Source organism: Schistosoma mansoni, chromosome 7 (genome assembly GCF_000237925.1).
Source record: "Schistosoma mansoni strain Puerto Rico chromosome 7, complete genome".
NCBI lineage: Eukaryota > Metazoa > Platyhelminthes > Trematoda > Strigeidida > Schistosomatidae > Schistosoma > Schistosoma mansoni.
The window spans coordinates 282,687-304,337 of record NC_031501.1 but is presented as its reverse complement, the minus strand read 5'-3'; positions in this window follow the sequence as shown (position 1 = coordinate 304,337).

The following is a 21,651-nucleotide window of genomic DNA, read 5'->3' as shown; positions in this document are numbered from 1 at the left end:
AAAGGTTTAAATCTGTTATCAACAAAACGTATTGTGCTGCGAAAGTCATAATCAGGGAAAGAACGAGGTCCATGCTTCATTCAACAACCTGAAGACAACGTGAAAACGATTGTGTCACATCCCACAGCGTTTACCAATTTAAATGTGTGTGTGGTCACACATACATAGGGAGAAGCAATCGTGATCTGAAAATTAGGGTGGGTAAACATGTACCAAAATGGTTGCAAAAACAAATACAGTCGAATGACCCAATAAGAGTAGAGGATAAACATCCATCATCCTCTATTGCTAAACATATAATCGAAACAGGTCATAAGATTGATCTAAACTCGGCTTTTGTTGTGTTGTGTAAAAGTGTAAAAGGGTGTATACTAAGTGTTTATTGAAGCCTTAGCCATACGAGAATTCAAACCTTCTTTGTGTATTCAAAAACAGTTTGTTCTCTCTTTAAACCTACCCTGGTAATATTATTGGCTTATTATCCAGAGTGATTAGGTGTCAAAATTGTTTTCACATTATTCTATCATTATTATCCTTGTCTCCTGTCTACCCCCACTTCCAGTCTAGTTGACCTTTTATTTTTTTATATATAAATGTTCCTAACATGTATATTATGTGTCATCAGATTGTTCGAAATGTATTGCACTAATATCTCATCACATAGTTCTGATAATCTTCGTCTTCTCAATACATTATCGAAACATATAAATAGTAACAAGTGTAGTATTGAATAGTAGTTTTATAAGTAGTATATATAAAAGTAGTATTTGTTTGTTCCAGCTGTTGTTGTTATTGTTTTAATCTCATTTAATCATGTATAGTCTAATGATATATACATGATTTCTAACTGTTAATAATTGTAAGTAGAATTATGAAAGGGTATAGATATTCACATTCTAATTCTTATATTCACTGTTTGAACCCGATTAATTATTTATTATTTTAAAAGTCAATTCATTAGAAACTTAGCCCCCAAATGCTCTGGTACGTCCGAGAGTGTGGAGAGTCACCTCTCCCTCTCGAAATGCTCTCACATGATCACACCTATATAGCCTCTGTCAGGGAAGTCCTACTCACTACCTTCTCGCACCACGGGTGTTGTTTACGAAATTGAGAAGACGAAAAGCGAATGTCCGGCGCTTTAACCGGATTAGTGGACACAGAAAGTTCACTAACTTCTAGTCTGAGCCATGTTGGCAGATGTAGACTACCTGGTTGGGGTCTGAGCGAATATCGTAACCAATGGTTGTAGACTCTAAGTGACATGGCTCAGAATCCATCACTCTTTATCTTCCCTTAAACCTTAAGATTAAAATTACTTCATAACGTTCTTCCTTCCTATACAATATCTTTATATACAACCTATCTTTTATATATTGCCTCCACTAAATTAACTACTTCTATGAATCCGGTGTTCATCTTGTTGTACTAATGAGGTATGGCAACTTGGACCGATGCATAAATGTGCCTAGTCCTACGTTGTAACTAACTCATCTATACTAATCTTGGTAACCATAATAACAACAATATATATCATTAAATTCAACTTAGTATTGTTTGTTTGAATCTTCCCATCGATATGTTAGGATTGCAACAAGTCAGTCTCTAATTGGCATATGTGCATACTGTGTGTATTGCCTCGATATAGCCTTAATTCACAAGCATGGTAAGCAGAGATGGATAGTGACTAGCAGTGGAACCTAGTTTGACGCGCGTTTCGTCCTATTTGGGACTTATCAGCTGGATGTACCTGAATCTCAGAGTTGATGTCCACTCTGGGACTCGAACCCAGTACCTTCGCTTCAAACGCTAACGCGTCCTGAATTCCACTGCTAGCCACTATCCATCTCTGCCTTAATATCTATCATTATTATGATTATTATTAATCGTTTATACTTTACTAAACTTTTATTTTTGGCATAGCAACGTACTACAAATTGAGTAAAATCGAAGAAGAACAAAAAAAAGAAGTGATTATTTTACTCAGAAAAAAAAGGTAATATCATTCAGTGTAATTACTAATGAGAATAGTTTTTTCTTATAATTAGAAAAGAACAAATTTCATTATTCACTGTAACTAATTGAAATCAATAAGTTAAATGAACTTTCATCTTGATTGAATCAATATTGTCATAAAAAGTTAATAATTAGAGTGATAGAGTCTCTCTTGCTCGCTCTCTAAATAGATAGATAGAAGGATGGATAGATAGATAGATAGATAGATAGATAGATAGATAGATAGATAGAATGTGGATAGATAGAAGGATAGATAGATAGATAGATAGATAGATAGATAGAAGGATAGATAGTTAGATAGATAGTTAGATAGATAGATAGATAGAAAGATAGAAAGATAGAGGGATAGATAGGTAGATAGATAGATAGATAGATAGATAGATATGTGGATAGATAGAAGGATAGATAGGTAGATGGGTAGATAGATAGATAGATAGATAGGTAGATAGATAGATAGATAGATATGTGGATAGATAGAAGGATAGATAGGTAGATAGGTAGATAGATAGATAGATAGATGTGCGGATAGATAGATAGATGAGTTGATAGATAGATAGATTTGTGGATACACGTACGTGTGGCTCGGTAGATAGATAGAAAGATAGATAGATATATGGATAGATAGATAGATAGATAGATAGTGTTATATCTAGAGCTTTGGATTCTTGCTATGCTGCATACTACTAGACTACTCGAAAGATCGAGCCCGCAACATCGCAAAAGAGATCACAGAAGACTAGTAAGCAGGAATGTTATTCCCAATACAGTGTCCCAATATAGTCCAAAACTCTCATGTATTTATAGTTTTTGGCTTCCTTGAGTTTGCTAACGAGCCATCCTTACAGATAGATAGATAAGTGGATACGAACTTTTGGATTCAATGAATTTTTGAAAATTGATTGGTTTTCGAAGTCAGTAATATAAAACTAACATTGAGATTATGGTTCTTAACATCTCATTATAAAGGGGTACCTAGCCTGTCGTATGCCTTGATGGTGTTCTCATGACTTTCGGATTGCTTGATCTGCCAAAGGGCAATGGGATAGTACATGATGTTATTGTTGTGTGCTAGGTTCAAAGAGAATCTTGTCATATGCCAGTGATTATATCTATATTTTATTTCATGAAATTTGTGACATAATGTTGTAATGGATAATAATTCAAAATGATTGTCGACTGACTGATTACTTGTTGTATACCACGAACACAACTGATGACTTGCTCTTGTATTAGTGAACAAAGTCTGATACAACTCGATGTAAGTAAGACGACTAGACTGAAGATGCGGATTTATTCCCGCCATAAAAATTAATTCACTACAGTTATTTAACCATTGGTCAATCGATGAGTTTGCTAATGATTCAAAGACTATACCAAAACTATACTGAATTATATCTGATTTATTTATCCGATCAGTAATGGAATTTGAATGTATCTAACTAGGGGGTAGTTGGTATAAATTAATTAATGACTACATACATGAATACAATTTACAAGATCAACAGATTGAAATGAATTACTGAGTAGCATCCTTGCTTCTTCTTAACATTGTCCTACTTTATAGAACATATCGCTTTGTAGTTGCTTACTTACTTACGCCTGTTACCCCTCATCGAGGAGCATAGGCCGCCTACGAGCATCCTCAATCCAACTCTGTCCTGGGTAATCATTTCCAGTTCTTTCCAGTTACCATTCATCCTTTTCATATCTGCTTCGATTTTCCTGCATTATGTGTTCTTTGGCCTTTCTCTTTTCTGCTTCCCTTCAGCAGTCCAAGTTAGGGATTGCCTCGTGATGCAGTTTGATGATTTCCTTAATGTATGTCCTATCGACTTTCAACGTGTTTTCATAATTTCCTCTTCACTTGGAAGCTGGTTTGTCCTCTCCCATAAAACGCTGTTGCTGATAGTATCTGGCCAGTGAATGTTGAGTATTTTGCATAGACAACTGTTTATAAATACTTGTACCATCTTGACGATTGTTGTAGTATTTCTCCACGTTTCAGATCCGTAGAGTAGGTCTGTATTGACGTTTGTATTGAAGATTAGTTAAGAGTTGTTTTGAGTTCCATATGTTCTTCAATTGTAGAAATGCGATCCATTATAGCAACTCAGATACAATTGAGTTTGTTTACATCTAATTCAGCTAAGCCCTTTTGTTAACTTATTTAATGGACAGTCATTCATACAATAATAACTAGCTATACCATTGTACTTTTATTATATACGCTTGAACATTACTTACTGCCTACGCATATATTCATTCCGCTAGCATTATTATTAATCGCTTATTTGATCCGATGATTCATGCTTTTCCACTTATATACATATGTACATTTTTATCCTGTTTACCACTTGCCCTGCTTGCTCTCTGCTCTGCATTACGCTACACCGTACTGTACACGCTTACTCATTCATTCGGCTCTACGGCACTGCTCTTTCATGCTTGCTTGACGTACCTGTAATATTGGATAACTGTGTATGGTTCAGTAATAAACGCGATCAACCCTTCGTATTCGTCTTCTGATCTATACATCGTTAGGACGTTGTCGAGTAACGGTTATCAAGACGAACAATATACGAAGCTTAGGGATATTACCGAATATCGACCACCACACCTTGCTTTTCCAATCCTCTCCTTTACATCTGCATCCGATCCTCCTTGTTTATCAACGATGATTCCCAGGTACGGCTTTGTAGTTAGAACATCGAAAATGTCATCTACAAACTGGATTCTCAGTGGTGCCAAATTGATTTTGATCTGGTTAGTTGATAAGTACTGGTAAGAAATCATATCAAAACCTATTTATTACTTCCATATTGTAAAAATAGCTATTCAGCTGAAATTATTCTTATTTTTTTAAAGAAAATCTTATCTGCGGAGATCTTTAGTAATTTTGACTTTGATTGTTTTCATGAAGAACAAAGGAATAGATAGCTGGATTGAATTTAATCATACAACTTTGATTTAGAAATGTCAGTATTGAAGATACACAGTTCAATTATTCATCATGAAGCCTAGTTTATCTCTATTCCCAAGAGTGCTCCTTATGGAGAAAATGCAACTTGATAAAATTGACTGATTCTTTCATCTTTAATTTTATTGTGAATAATCTATCTTTGATTAATTCAGTTTAATAGATAGTATCTTTAACCGTTGCATCAATAGGCGTCAACACATACAAAGGAAAAAACAAGCCATTTGATTCTGAAAGGCTGGAAGAAGTGGAAACATTCAAATACCTGAGAAGCAACATTAATGAATAAGGAGGGTTTGATACAGATGTAAAGTAGAGGATTGGCAAAGCAAAGACCACATTTCTACAATCGAAGCACATATTGAAATCAAATTAACTCTCAACTAATCTTCAATACGAACGTCAATACAGTCCTACTCTACGGATCTGAAACGTGGAGAAATACTACAACAATCGTCAAGAAGGTACAAGTATTTATAAACAGTTGTCTATGCAAAATACTCAACATTCACTGGCCAGATACTATCAGCAACAGCGTTTTATGGGAGAGGACAAACCAGCTTCCAAGTGAAGAGGAAATTATGAAAACACGTTGAAAGTCGATAGGACATACATTAAGGAAATCATCAAACTGCATCACGAGGCAATCCCTAACTTGGACTGCTGAAGGGAAGCAGAAAAGAGAAAGGCCAAAGAACACATAATGCAGGAAAATCGAAGCAGATATGAAAAGGATGAATGGTAACTGGAAAGAACTGGAAATGATTACCCAGGACAGAGTTGGATTGAGGATGCTCGTAGGCGGCCTATGCTCCTCGATGAGAGGTAACAGGCGTAAGTAAGTAAATAAAGCTTATTTAATAATTATTATACACTGGCTTAATAGTGATCTTTATTCTAACCAAAGGCATTACATATCCTACAGAAGTCATGAGTTTATTTTTCAAAGTCGAAAAAAAGAAAATTCAATATATATGCGATTTTGATTTGGACAGAGATGTAAATTACCTTATTAGCTGGTAATCTGAAACAAAAATCAGATGTTATGATGTAACAGAACGCAGACTGAAACTATGTTATGGACTAATGGAGTTCATTCTGTGTTGGAAACGAGATATTTGCGCACCAATGACAATCGAAAATGGTCACACAATATGGTGGATTGATTAAAGTTAGACGTTAAAACCGTTGGGTACCGGTTCAATATTCTAAAGGTTTGGTATTCACATACATAACCAAAAGTCCTGGGTTCGAATACCACATGCGGGATCGTGTATGTGCACTACTGAGCAGTTCTATACTAGCATGAAGTGGCCCTTGGATATATTCTTACTATATAATTACTAAATAACTGAAGTACTATATATATTTCTATATTCTATGTTATTGTAAACTTTCAAATGATTATTTAACTGTAACTATACGTTTTAATATTTCAAAATTGTTACTAATCAAGTACTTACCACTTTGCTCGATTCACTGTCAGTTCTGCCCTATTCGTAAATAACTAATTTTCTATTTTGTGATACGGTTCAATCCATGTGTTCTTGGAATAATAATAATAATAATAAAGATAGAAGCTTAGCTAATATCTCTTATTCAAACTCAAGGTTGGTAATCAAAGAACCAATAGTGGCTAAGTATACATTAGCTTCAATTCAAGGTTGATTATATCGGTCAGTATGTATTGTATGTCAAAGCTTTGAAAGTCAAACTATTGACCAATACTAAACATAATGGTAACCATGAAAGTGACTTCTGAGAGCATTGTTTCTAATTTCAATAATATTTAACCAAATTAGATCTTAGGTTCAGTTCCCCAACTATAGATACGTACTGTTAAGGAATCCTATTCTACTTACTTACTTACGTCTGTTACTCCCAATGGAGCATAGGCCACAGACAGGCTTTCTCCAACCCACTAACTCTGTCCTGGGCCTTCTTTTCTAGCTCTATCCAGTTCTAGTTCATTCTTCTCATGTCTGTCTCGATTTCCCGGTGTAACGTGTTCTTTGGTCTTCCTCTTCTCATTTGACCTTCAGGGTTCCATGTGAGGGCTTGTCTTGTAACGCAATTGAGTGATTTCCTCAAAGTGTGCTCAATCCACTTCCAGCGCTTCTTCCTGATTTCTTCCTCTGCTGGAATCTGGTTTGTTGTCTCCCACAGTAACTTGTTGCTGATAGTGTCTGGCCATCGGATCCGAAGTTTCTTGCGTAGACAACTGTTATTAAACACCTGTATCTTCTGGATGATGGCCTTTGTAGTTGTACAGGTTTCTGCCCCATACAGTAGAACTGTCTTCACATTTGTATTGAAAATTCTAACCTTGGTGTTGGTTGACAATTGTTTTGAGCTCCAGATGTTTTTCATTTGTAAATATGCTGCTATTGCTTTGCCAATCCGCGCCCTCACATCTGCATCTGATCCACCGTGTTCATCAATGATGCTGCCCAGATATGTAAATGTTTCCACATCTTCCAAAGCTTCTCCATCAAGTGTAATTTGATTGGTGCATATTGTATTGTATCGGAGAGTGTTGCTTTTCTCTTTGTTTATATTGAGACCTACTGCTGCTGAGGCTGCTGCTACACCGATCGTTTTCTCCTGCATTTGTTGTTGCGTTTGTGATAGAAGAGCCAGATCATCCGCGAAGTCTAAATCGTCAAGCTGCATCCTGCCTGTCCACTGTACCCCGTGCTTTCCTCCAGATGTTGACGTCTTCATGATCCAGTCGATGACCAGGAGAAAGAGAAAGGGTGAGAGTAGGCAACCTTGTCTAACATCGGTCTTTACTTCAAACGAGTCGGTGAGTTGTCCTCCGTGGACGATTTGGCAGTTTAGTCCATCATAGGAGTTCCGTATGATATTGACTATCTTTTCAGGCACGCCGTAGTGTCGAAGAAGCCTTCATAGTGTCGTCCTGTCCACCCTATCAAATGCTTTCTCATAGTCAATGAAGTTGATGTAGAGTGATGAATTCCATTCGATTGATTGTTCCACAATGATACGTAGAGTTGCGATTTGATCTGTGCACGATCTATCCTTACGAAATCCAGCTTCTTGATCTCGAAGTTGGGCGTCCACGGAATCCTTCATCCTGTTTAACAATACTCTGTTGAAGACTTTTCCTGGTATTGAGAGAAGAGTGATGCCCCTGTAGTTGTCGCACTTGCTCAGATCGCCTTTCTTTGGTATTTTGATCAGAAGTCCTTTTTTCCAGTCTATTGGTACTTGTTCTTCATCCCAAATCTTACTGAAGAGGATGTGGAGTATCTTGGCAGTTGCTGCTACATTTGCTTTCAGTGCCTCTGCCGGGATGTTGTCTGGTCACGCTGCTTTGCCGCTTTTGATTTGTCTAATGGCCATGCTGATCTCTTCAATTGTTGGTGGGCCAACATCAATTGGGAGGTCCGTGGGTGCTGCTTCGATGTTGGGTGGGTTCAGTGGAGCTGGTCGATTCAAGAGTTCTTTGAAGTGTTCTACCCACCTGTTTCGTTGTTCTTCAATGTCGGTGATTACTTTGCCTTCCTTGCTTTTCACTGGTCTTTCTGGTTTACGGTAATCTCCAGCAAGTTTCTTGGTTGTATCATACAGTTGTCTCATGTTTCCCTCTCTTGCAGCCTTTTCCGCTGTCATCGCTAAATCTTCCACATATTTACGTTTGTCGGTTCTGATGCTCCTCTTCACTTGCTTGTTGGCCTCTATGTATTTGGCTTGTGCCTTGGCTTTTTCCGCTCTGGTTCGGCTGATATTGATTGCTGCCTTCTTGTTCCTCCTTGCTTCAATTTTATCCAGTGTACCAACAGTGATCCATTCCTTGTGATGGTGCTTCTTTTGGCCCAGAACCTCCTGACATGTTGAAACGATTGCCTTCTTGATACCTTTCCAGTTGCTCTCCATGGTAGTTCCCTCTCCATTGAGTAGATCATGAAAGGCCTGGAACCTGTTGCTGAGGCTATGTTGAATTTGTTGAGTTTGTCAGCATCTCGAAGAAAGGCCGTATTAAACATTTGTGAAGTTGTCCGCGCCGTTGTCCAGTGCTTCTTGAGTTTTAGTTTCATCTTGGCGACCAGCAAATGATGATCGGATGCTATATCAGCTCCTCTCCTGGTTCTCACATCCTCCATCGTCCTCCTGAACTTTTTGTTGATGCAGATATGGTCGATTTGATTCTGTGTAGTGTGATCCGGTGAAATCCAAGTGGCTTTGTGTATGTTTTTGTGTGGGAATATGGTGCCACCTATGACCAGTTTATTGAAGGCACATAGGTTTGCAAATCTCTCACCATTTTCGTTCCTTTCTCCAAGTCCATGTTGTCCCATGACGTCTTCGTATCCAGTGTTGTCCATTCCAACCTTAGCATTGAGATCTCCCATCAGAATTGTCAGGTCCTTGGTTGGGCACTTCTCGAAGATTGACTGCAGCCTATCGTAGAATTGGTCTTTAGCGTCTTCATCGTAGTCGTTGGTAGGCGCATAGCACTGGATGACGTTCATTGTAATGCCCTCTCTCTTTGTTTTGAACGAGGCTTTGATGATCCTTGGTCCATGAGATTCCCATCCAATAAGTGCATTTTGTGCTTTTCTGGACAGCATCAATGCAACTCCTTGTGTATGTGGGGCATTTTCTTCTTCATGACCGGAGTATAACAGAAGTTCTCCTGAAGACAGTCGTTGTTGTCCAACCTGCGTCCAATGTGTTTCACTGATTCCAAGCACCTCCAGGTTGTATTTTCTCATTTCTGCAGCAATTTGAAAGACTCTTCCGGTCTCTCACATTGTTCGGACATTCCATGTACCTATAAAAATTGTCGCTCTGGTTGTAAGAAGGTGCATCGGCCTCATGACTTCCGAAGGAACTCGGCTTTCATCATGAAACGTTATAATTATTCCTTCTACTCCCAGGGCAGAGTTTGAATGGTTTGAATGATTTTTTCTGGTTAGCGTTTTTTTAGCGAGTTGATTTTCTACGGGATGGGGTCGCTAACCCCACTCCTATTCTAGAACGAACCATCCATGTAGTACTTCCAGATGTTCAATGATTGTTTAATGTAGATCTATTATTGATTTCAATAATTAACTGACTTATATGTATATAACCAAAGAAAATTCCATCTAATCTATTCATCTATACTCGTACGATATTCATGAACATAGATACAATATTAATAACAAGTCACATGGATCAATGTCGTAACTTAAATAGATGTCAATTATTTGGAGGTAGTGGTGGTCTGAAGGGGGGGAAGGGTATATGAAGTCAGTAATTTGCATACTTATATATTATGATAATGTTTTTGATTACACATTTCTTAAGGCTACTAGGTCATCTATTCTACGGAATAGATGAAACACTTTAAAGAGAACCACATCCATGATTAATTCATTATTACAGTTCATAAACACACACACACACATTACCTTCAAATGTAGTTGCATAACATAATAGACAGGTTAAAAAAAATAGTCAGAAACTGTAAAACAAAAGAAAAGAGTTTATCATTATGAGTAAAAGTAATGGATGACCCTATTTGTGTTAACATTCTTAGATGAATTTTGATTAGTCATGGTTGATAAATATAGATATTGAATGAATTGACTCAATATAACCAGTTTTTTATCTATAAGCAAAGATAGATAGTGGTTAGCAGTGAAATCCAGGACGTGCATTTCATCTTCAACATATGCTCACTAATGACTAGTTTCAAGATATATTTCCTGAAGTTTTAGTGAGAAGTAGTGATCAGTGGAGTTCAACCAAGTCTGTTGTGAAATAGTAATTCACTGAAGACAATGGTGGATATGTCGCTTAATTTCGTGAATCGGTTGAAGCTAGACATTAACACCGTTGGATGATGGCCGACCCAGTGGTTTATAGGTTAAACGCTTGTGTGCGAGACTGATAGGTTCAGGGTTGGAATCTTGCGAGTCAGGATCTTGGATGCTCACTGCCACTGAGGAATCCCACAATAAGACGAAACAGCTTTCCAGTCCTTCCAGGTTTTCCATTGTTGTCTAACTTCAATCAACTCATGATCTCAATGATTAAAATTATTTCTATTATCAATTGTGAATGAATGAAAATGAATTTTGCAAAAAAAGTTTTTTTTGTTTTTTTTGAAGATGATAGTTGTCAAGATGTTTTTGTTGCATTAAAAACCAAAAAAACAAAACATGCAAAAAAATTCATCCTTCTTAAGATACCGAATAATCATACTCTTGGTTATTTTTAGTTTATCACATAGTTACTAGACAAATCAGTTTTTTTCAGTTTTTTTTGTATTTTCTTTTGATGTGAGAAGAGAAAATCAGAAGAATATCAGAATTTTGATCAATAATTCATGATAACTATCTAAGATTGATTTTTTTGTCTTTTTGTTTTTGACATAGATACATAAGGAGAAGAAGAAAAAAGGTTGTTGTTGAGAACTGTGAATGATCGATCTCTTGTTGGTATTGCTTACTTACTTACGCCTGTTACTCCCAATGGAGCATAGGCCGCCGACCAGCTTTCTCCAACCCACTCACTCTGTCCTAGGCCTTCCTTTCTAGTCCTATCTAGTTGTTGTTCATTATTCTCATATCTGTCTCTATTTCTCGGTGTAATGTGTTCTTTGGTCTTCCTCTTCTCCTTTGACCTTCAGGATTCCATGTGAGGGCTTGTCTTGTAACGCAATTGAGTGATTTCCTCAAAGTGTGCTCAATCCACTTCCAGCGCTTCTTCCTGATTTCTTCCTTTGCTGGAATCTGGTTTGTTGTCTCCCACAGTAACTTGTTGCTGATAGTGTCTGGCCATCGGATCCGAAGTTTCTTGCGTAGACAACTGTTATTAAACACCTGTATCTTCTGGATGATGGCCTTTGTAGTTGTACAGGTTTCTGCCCCATACAGTAGAACTGTCTTCACATTTGTATTGAAAATTCTAACCTTGGTGTTGGTTGACAACTGTTTTGAGTTCCAGATGTTTTTCATTTGTAAATATGCTGCTATTGCTTTGCTGATCCTCGCCCTCACATCTGCATCTGATCCACCGTGTTCATCAATGATGCTGCCCAGATATGTAAAGGTTTCCACGTCCTTGTTGTTATATGTACATCTGTTGTGCATTGCCTCTATACTACCTCAAGTCACAAGCTTAATAGGCAAAGATGGGTAGTGGATAAGGTGATGGTGTTTGAAGAGAATGGTATTGGGTTCGAGTCCCGTAGTGAACAGCAACTGTTTGATGCAGGTATATCCAGTTGACGAGTGCCAAATAGAACGGAACGCGCGTTCTGGATTTCACTGGTAGCTACCATCCATCCTTGACTCAATGTTTGTGCTCGCTACATATTACATTCATTGTCTGCATTATCCATTTGAAATATCATTACGATCAGTTTATATTGAGGAATTCCTTTTTTCAAACCTGTGATCAATACACTACTATATTTTGACAACTGTATGTAGAATGAATCATTAATTTGTTATATTTTAAGTAGTTGGAGGCAGATGGCAAGTAAGCTTGGACTTCAGGTTTCTTGCTAACTGACACTTGTCATCAATCCTGAGAGAACTGATACTCTAAGTAGAATTAGAATTCGCGAACATAGATGTATATGATGTTTGTTATTTTCTGATCGGAAATCATTAAATTACTGAAAATTTACAATATTACTTATTTCTTATATTCAATCCATCCATCCGTTGGGGGTTCCCTGCATGGGTTCGAATCCCATACTCTTCACCAGTTGTTATATCTAGAACTTAGATCCCTAATATACCTCATATAACTTCCGCACTCGAACACTAGAACCCTCCAAGTAGCAAATGAGAGGACAGGAGAAAAGTGAAAAGAAATGCTATCCCAAACCCTGGAACTAGGTTCCATACTATTTGTCACTTGTCAGGAAGGTGGATCAGTAATCTTTGGAGAACTGGTGCTCGCTGGTGGATTTGATCCAGTGTCGTCTAGTTCCACCACTGACCTGAAATGTCAAGTCGCTTAGACAAGTGTCCGCATTGTAACATAGTCAAAAGAATTTGATCAGCACTAAGAAGGACCTGACATATATAACATTGATCACTACCCTTTGATCAATAAATTATAACACATAAGTCAGAGAAGCCACTAAATGAATCTTGAGCAAGTTAAAGGACAAAATGGAACGGGAAGAAAATCCAAAAATGCTCTAAGGAACAAACTATTCTAAACGTCACATCGAAGAAATATTGGCACCCTCTTCGCCATCGTATTCGTGAAAATCAATTGCCTGTATAACTAAAAAATATATTTTTCATATATCTTTAAGGAATTGTGGTCGGATGTTCACCTAGAACAAGAGGCAGTGCATAGAAGGCCAGATTATTTCTAAGGACTTTGCACTCAGGTCAATCAACAGACCAAATTCGATCCAATATAACAACCTGTTAGAAAACCCAGTTCAAAAGGGGTTAACAAATAAAGTAACCATGCAAACGATGTCTGGACAATGGTAAACAACAGCTAAGCAAAAGAAAGATCAACAGAACAAGATGCCATTCATACATGGTGAAATTCAGATAGCTCACTTCTTCGTAATGATGTCGTCCGAAGGGATGATAAAAAGCTTCACGAATAAACCACCTAGTGCAAATAATGAAAGTTTACTCAAACTCTAAGTTATTCGACAAGTTTAAACAATAAAGTTTTCCCGATATACCGAAAGTGGATAACGATAAAATATATTATATGTATATTACCAATAACCGTGAGATCGCTACAAGAATATCATATGTTGTTACACTTAACTAGACCTGATAAAAGGTAGGGCTAAACTAACCAACTAACTTGAACTAGTTGTCCAAACAAAAATCTCCACAATGTCATACTGATAATTATCGTGTGCTCAGTAGTGACCAATTTCGAGAGGAAATTTCCGGATCTCTATGAAGAAGCTATGATTAGTGAAGTCCAACCGTATCAAGTGTAATGAAAGTAAACACCAACAATAATTGAAGATGATTGAACAGTATCGTGTATTGGTTAAAGTTAGACTTGTATACCATTGGATATCGGTCCAGAGGTCCAGAGGTTAAGGATTCACGCTTGAGACCGAAAGTTCTGGGTTCGATTCCCCTCTGCGAAGTCGTAGTTGTATAATACTGAAGAGTCCTACACTAGTATAAAACGGTTGTCCAGTGCATTCACGTTTTCATTGATTCTATTTACATTTCCTATGATTATTGGACAAACAAATTAGATCCATCCTTCCACAGTACAAATGTCTCATTTTGATCATATCCAGGCATACACATGGGTACACACATATATATTCTCACATAACTAATCTGAATGATATGACATTAGTGTGATTGTACGAAAGAATGCTTGATTTGTTCCACAGTACTATCTTAGTTTGTATTCAGTAAATTCTCTTAAGGAGACCACTGACATAAGGTTCCAATATCTGAAATCTATTATTTTATTGATTTGAAGAGGATGGTATATTACTTCACAATGTGAAAAAACAACCATTCTAAATCATTAGCGGCTAGCAAAGGAATTCAAGATATACATTACTTTTTATTCATTCAGGAATGTGGGTTCGAGTCCAAGTGTGAACATATTCACTATAATGAAAATACATTCAGTTAACGAGTCTCACTTAGAATGTAACAAACGTCCTGGATTCCAATGCTAGCTAGTATCCATTTATAATTCAACAACATTCAGGAAACTCTCATATAAGTCAAAAGAGAAATTCCCTAACATGAACTACGGGAAGATCTATTCATTAGAAACAGATAATGAGGCAAAGTCTTATCTAACATATAGGAGATTATTATTGATATTTTTGATTTTATAATTCTTATGTAATCACAACTGATTGATCACTGGGTGGTGATCAATGTCATGCGTGTCAAGTCCGTCTTAGTGCTGATCAAATGCTATCGATGAAGTTGCAATGCGGCCACTAGTCTAGGTGGCTCGACACTGCGTGTACTATGTTGAGATAAGTTGGTGGCTGTATTACTGTATTCCCCCATACTCAAAGCTTCCGATTGATGCATAAATTGTTGATGTCCACAAATGTAAACCGTTTCAGCTATTCACTTGGTATCGTTTGTTTGAATCGTCCTATTGATGTTCAGGACTGCAACTGGTCAGTCTCTAATTAGCATATGCTCATACTGTGCGTATTGCCTCGATATATCGCGTCCTGGATTCCACTCCTAGCCACTATCCATTTTTGCTTACAATGCTTGCGAATTAAAGCTATATCAGGACTCAGTAGCTGAGTGGATAACGCGATGGCATTTGAAGCGAATAGTACTGGGTTCGAGTCCCAAAGTGAACATCAACTCTGAGATGCAGGTACATCCAGCTGACGAGTTCCAAATAGGTTGAAACGCGCGTCCTGGATTCCTGGAATTATTTGCATAGACGATTTTCATTAATCTTTTGAATTAACAGTTAAAAAGCACAACAGACGTACATTTTATCTTTTCATAAACACAGTAGATCGACAGCTCTCCTAACCTAAGAATCTCTTTTTCAATATTTCCAAGCCGAAATAAAAAATATCGTCTATTTGAATGAAACTATCCTCTTCAAGACGTTGTTTACATCAATAAAAGTCAACATAACCTATTAATTACCCGAATTTCTCCCCACGTTTCGCCCAATCACATATAACGAATCAGTTTAAGTATTTATTGGACATATCATGTACTTAGATCAAATACTCCAGCGACCATAGCACGTTGAAAACACCGGTTCTCGTCCGATCACCGCAGTTAAGCAACGTTGAGCCCGATCAGTACTTGCATGGGTGATCAAATTCATAAATCATTCACTTAATATAAATATAAGTTATTATACACATAATTAAAATGAATCAATCCTTTTATCTACAAAATTACAATAATGTGCCTAATTATTGCAACGTTCTTTTCTGTCATCATCATTAGCCAGTAATGACTGTATGCTTGCATCAAATTCCGCTGTCAGTCAATCAACTACAATGTACGATCAGGCACGTGTATACATCGGTCCATGTTGTCATACCTCGAAATCTCTCTGTATTAGAGTTAATAAAAGTCTCAAGGTATACATAAATGCAATAGAGTATACAACCAGAAGTAATTGAAATAAACATACATGCAAATACAAATTCGATTAACCGTAAAACATAATCACAGAAAATCAATATTTTTTTTGATCTGTTGACTGATAGTTTCACTTTTGAATAAACTATACCATAGTTACTATATCATTGATTGAATAAATAACTCTTATCATATAGAAACAAATCAATTAAATTTTTACATAAGGTGGGAGTAATATGGGTAGGTAGCAGTATTAGAAAAAATAGTAGTCTGGAGTATACTACTTATAATGACAGACATAAGTAGTATGTAACAGGAAACGAAAGTGGAATGTTCACCAGTAGGAGATTGAAATAAAGAGAATAGGATTAAAAAAAACATTGGAGAAATTGAAATAAGAACAGGATAGATGGTTGATGAAGTGTGTAAAGGATAAATGAAGAGAGATATGCAAATGATGTCTTTAGTGTATGATTTTCATATTTTACAAAACCACTGATTAGTGCTGCATCAAACGTTAAGTTGTCTCACCTCACCAAGTCTTTTTTCACTGTGGTATTAGTCAGTCAGTCAGCTACAACGTAGGACCAGGCACATATATGCATCGGTCTAAGTTGCCACACCTCATTATAGCACAACAAGATGAACACCGAATTCATAGAAATAGTTAATTTAGTGGTGTTAGTATATAAAAGAAAGGTTGTATATATGGATATAGTATAGGAAGGAAGACAGATATGAAGCAATTTGAATCTCAAGGTTTAAGGAAAGATAAAGAGTGTATACACCTACGTCATTGTGAACGATTTTGAGCCATGTCACCTAGTGTCTCCAACCATTGGTTACGATAGTCACGCGGACCCCAACCAGGTAGTCTGCATCTGCCAACATGGCTCAGACTAGATGTTAGTGACTTCAAGCTCTGATGCTCCGTTTTGGTTTGGCCGCCGCTAACTCTTCTCCAACCATCCCCTACACTAGTCAGCACAGCGCATCGTGGTACTCGGTGTCTAGGCATACGTAACACGTGGCCTAACCAACTCAGTCGATGAAGATTCATGACCTCACCAACTGATAAGTAGTAGTAGTAGTACACTGAGGCGTCAAACTTCTGTTTAATTTATGAACAGGGAACAAATTCATTATTCGTTAATAGAGGTTTGGTAGTATCTGTATAATGACAATTTTTTGAAAATTTTCTGTCTTCAACGATGTGAATGTGTAACTTGTTTTTCTTTTTGAACCTTTAGGGCAATCATATGTTCAGTACATTGAACATTGAATAGAATGACATTCCAAGTGGTTTTTTAGAGCTGTAGTTATCGGTGAATATGGCAGTGGGATTTTCAGTGATGATTTGATTGCGAATCCTAACAGTCACTGTATATGTGTTTTTTAATCCATTCGGTTGTTCTATAGTGTATATGTTCATGGTAGGTATTTACGGGAAAGTAAGATAGGAAATCGATGCCTAAAATCTCATTTCGAAATTCAGCAAGAACCTTGTAAATGAATAGGAAATTTACTGGTAGCATTGGATAAACACCACAGTAGACAGTCGACTTCGAGATAAACGGGCTTGATTCCGTAAGGACAGGTCGTGCACAGAATATCTTGCGGCACTATGGATCATCATGAAACAATCAGTTGGGTGGAATTCGTCACTATGGATCAACTTCACTGACTATGAGAAAGCGCTTGACAGTGTGGACTGGAGAACAATATGGAAACTTGTTCAACACTATGGAGTTCTTCAGAAGGTTGTCAACATCATCTAGAACTCATACGACGGACTACAGTGCTAAGTGGCGCATGGAGGACAGCTGACAGATGCATTTCCAGTAAGGACTGGAGTCCGACAAGGCTGTCTACTCTCCCCCTTCCTCTTTCTTCTGGTGACTGATTGGATTATGAAGACTTCGACATGTGAGGGGAAACACGGAATACAATGAGCATCTCAGAATTAATTAGATGATTTAGACTTCACAGATGAATCAGCCCCCAAGTGAACGAGAATAGAAATCTTAATCACTTTCACCTGTCCTTTGTTCAACCACGCTGAATGATGTTCTGTGAAGAAATTTCTTTTCAATTAGTCTTACATCATGGTTCTACACTACGAGCTTTGGAGGATGTAAAAACCTTTACATATCTGGGCAGTATCATCGATGAAAACGGCGGATCTGATGCAGATGTGAGGGTGCGGATCGGCAAAGCAAGAGCGGTATATTACAACTGAGGAACTCAAAACAATTGTCTGTCAACCAACACCAAGATCAGAATGTTCAATACAAATGTCAAGACAGTTCTACTGTATGAGGCAGAAATCTAGAGAAGTACGAAAACCATCATCCAGAGGATACAAGTGTTTATGAACAGTTGTCTAAGCAAGATACTTCGGATCTGATGGTCAGACACTATCAGCAACAACCTACTGAGGCAGAGAACAAACCAGATTTCAATGGAGGAAGAAATCAGGAATAAGCACTGGAAGTGGATAGGACACACATCGAGGAAATCAATCAACTGTGTCACAAGACAAGCCCTCACATGGAATCCTAAAGGCCAAATGAGAAGAGGAAGACCAAAGAACACATTACACCGAGAAATAGAGACAGATATGAGAATAATGAACAACAACTAGATAGGATTAGAAAGGAAGGCCTAGGACAGAGTGAGTGGGTTGGAGAATGCTAGTCGGCGGCCTATGCTCCATCGAGAGTACCAAGCTTAAGCAAGTAAGTAAGTAAGTGATATCAATGATAATCATTATTATTAACTTACCGATAATAAATAATGATTATAATCAGTTAATTTATTTAAACTAATTACATCATCATATGAATTATTGATTAAATATTGATGATTATTTAAATATTTTTTAGATTTATGAATATGTTTAAGATAATTAAATCCATCATTTAATCGATTATAATTAATAGTACTATTATTAGTATTATTATTATTATTATTGTTACCACGGTTACTTATATGATTGTTACTATCCCGTACATGTATAATAGGTGATTGGCAATGAATTAATTTAGAATATCGATTTTTGATATTTGAATTTTCAAATGATTCTTTACTCATATTACTATTATTAGAAGTAGTAGTATTAGTATTAATAGTAGTGTTAGTAGTAGTAGTAGTACAAGTATTGACTGATGAAGTACTCGTACCATAATGGTGTATTGAACGTAGTTTCGATGGGATTGAAGAGGTATCTAAAGTAGTACTATTATTACTATTATTAGTATCCATTTTAGATGTATGTTGCTTTAAGAATTGATGATTCCTTCTATCATTTGTTACATCGAATAGTTTATTATGTGATAAATATACATTGTTATATTTAGATTTATAATTTTTATATGGTTTATCAATAAGATAATAAGTAGTATTATAATTATGAGTAGTAGTAGTATTGTTATATAGATCATAAGAATGTTTAATATGATAATTATAATCTCTTTCAGATGAGATACCATTTGCTTGTTGTTGTTGCTGATGTTGCTGGTGTTGCTGGTGTTTGCCTCTTGGAGATACATGTCTTAACGACATGATCGGCATATATGTATATATATGTAGCCTCTGAGATATGTATATACAACTATTTGTTTAAATCAGTAGTATGTTTATTCAATATTTAAAATATAGATGATTGATTTGATCGGATTCGAACCATACATGAATAGCAATCTATGTATGTATACATCATTTGTAACTAAGCTACTACTACTTTACACAGAAGAATAATTTATGATTTAAACCAAAACAATGAATGAATGAAAGAGGGGGGGAAAAAACAAAATTGAACTTTGAACAACTTTTTAATTCAGAAAAAAAAATTCATGTCACTATTTTACATAAATAAATAAATAAATAAATTTTTATTATTTTTTTTTCTACAAATGAAAAAACAAACAAAAAAAAAACAAAAAAAAATTGATTCTCATCAATGATGAGTGCCAAATGAACCAATCGAATTACATTCATCTATTCATAGATATATATAGAGAGAGACAGAGAGAGAGAGAGAGAGAGATAAACAACACAGTTACCCTATAAATTTATTTGTCAATGGTGCATTATTAGTTCATTAAAAGTTGTTTATTCATAATGATAATAATGATTATGATTGTGATCTCTTAGGTTGTTTGTTTGTTTGTTTATTTGTCTATTTGAGGTTATTTGTTTGTTTACTCAATGATATATTATAGATTGAGATAGATATCCTTTATAGAATTATATTATACTTTCTAAAGTTTGTACTAAATAAAATGATTCGGTGCAAATAGATATTTATGTTTGAAGTTTCTTTGTTTGTGTTTCTGTTTTTATTTTCACTTCTATTCAATGATCTTCATTTTAATCAATTATAACGTTGAAATCATGAGTCAATTGAAGTTAGACCAACATAGAAAACTTGGAAGCATTAGATGGCCGTTTCGTCCCGTTGCGGCACTTCTCAGCAGTGCTCATACACGATCCCACCTAGCGAGATCTGCATACAGGACCTAACGGTCTCGCGTGCGAACGCTTAGACCTCTAAACTACTGAGCCGACCATCATCTAACGGTGTTGATGTCTAATTTCAACTAATCCACAAAATTGAGCGTCACATCCACCATTATCTTCAATGAGTTACTATCTCACAACAAACCTGGTTGAACTCCACTGGTCACTGCTTCTCACTAGAACTCCAGGTAATACCTCTTGAAACCAGTAACTAGTGAGCATATGACGAAACAACCATCCAGTGCTTTCAGGTTTTCCATGGTGGTCTAGCTTCAATTGACTCATGATCTCAACCCTATAAAATTACTAAAATCTCCACAAAACCCCTTCTGATATTTAATAATAGGTTAAAGATGGATGGTGACTAGCAGTGTAATGCAGGAAGCATGTTTCATCCTATTCGGGACTCGTCAGCTGGATGTACCTGAATCTTAGGGTTGGTGTTCACTCTGGAACTCGAACCCAGGACGTCACCTCCATTGCACAAGCAAGTGGCTATCAGGACTCAATAGCTGAATGGATAACGCGATGGCGTTTGAAGCTATAGGTTCTGGGTTCGAGTTAAGGAGTGAACATCAACTATGAGACGCAGGTACATCCATATGATGAATCCCAGATAGGATGGAACGCGCGTCAAACTGGATTCCACTGCTAGCCACTATCTATCTTTTCTTACCATGTTTGTGAATTTAAGCTATATGGAGGCAATACGCACAGTATCCACATATGTCAATAAGAGATTGATCAATTGCAGTCCTAAACATCACTCGGAAGATTCAAACAAACAATACCAAGTGCATTTAATAATAAGTTAAAGAGAATAAAAATCTGAATGACGAAATTACCACTCAACAAACAATTCAATATAAAGGTTTCATAGCTTATTTTATGTTTTGACCTCTTTGTTAGAAAATCATTGAAAACTAGGAAGCATTATATAATTGTTTCGTTCTAGCATGTAGTTGCTCACAGGACCGTCAGACTCGACAGGAGTGATTAAACTCTAATTCTATGATTAAAGACTTAATGGTGTGTATGTTCCATTTCGTCCTATTATGGGGCTCCTCA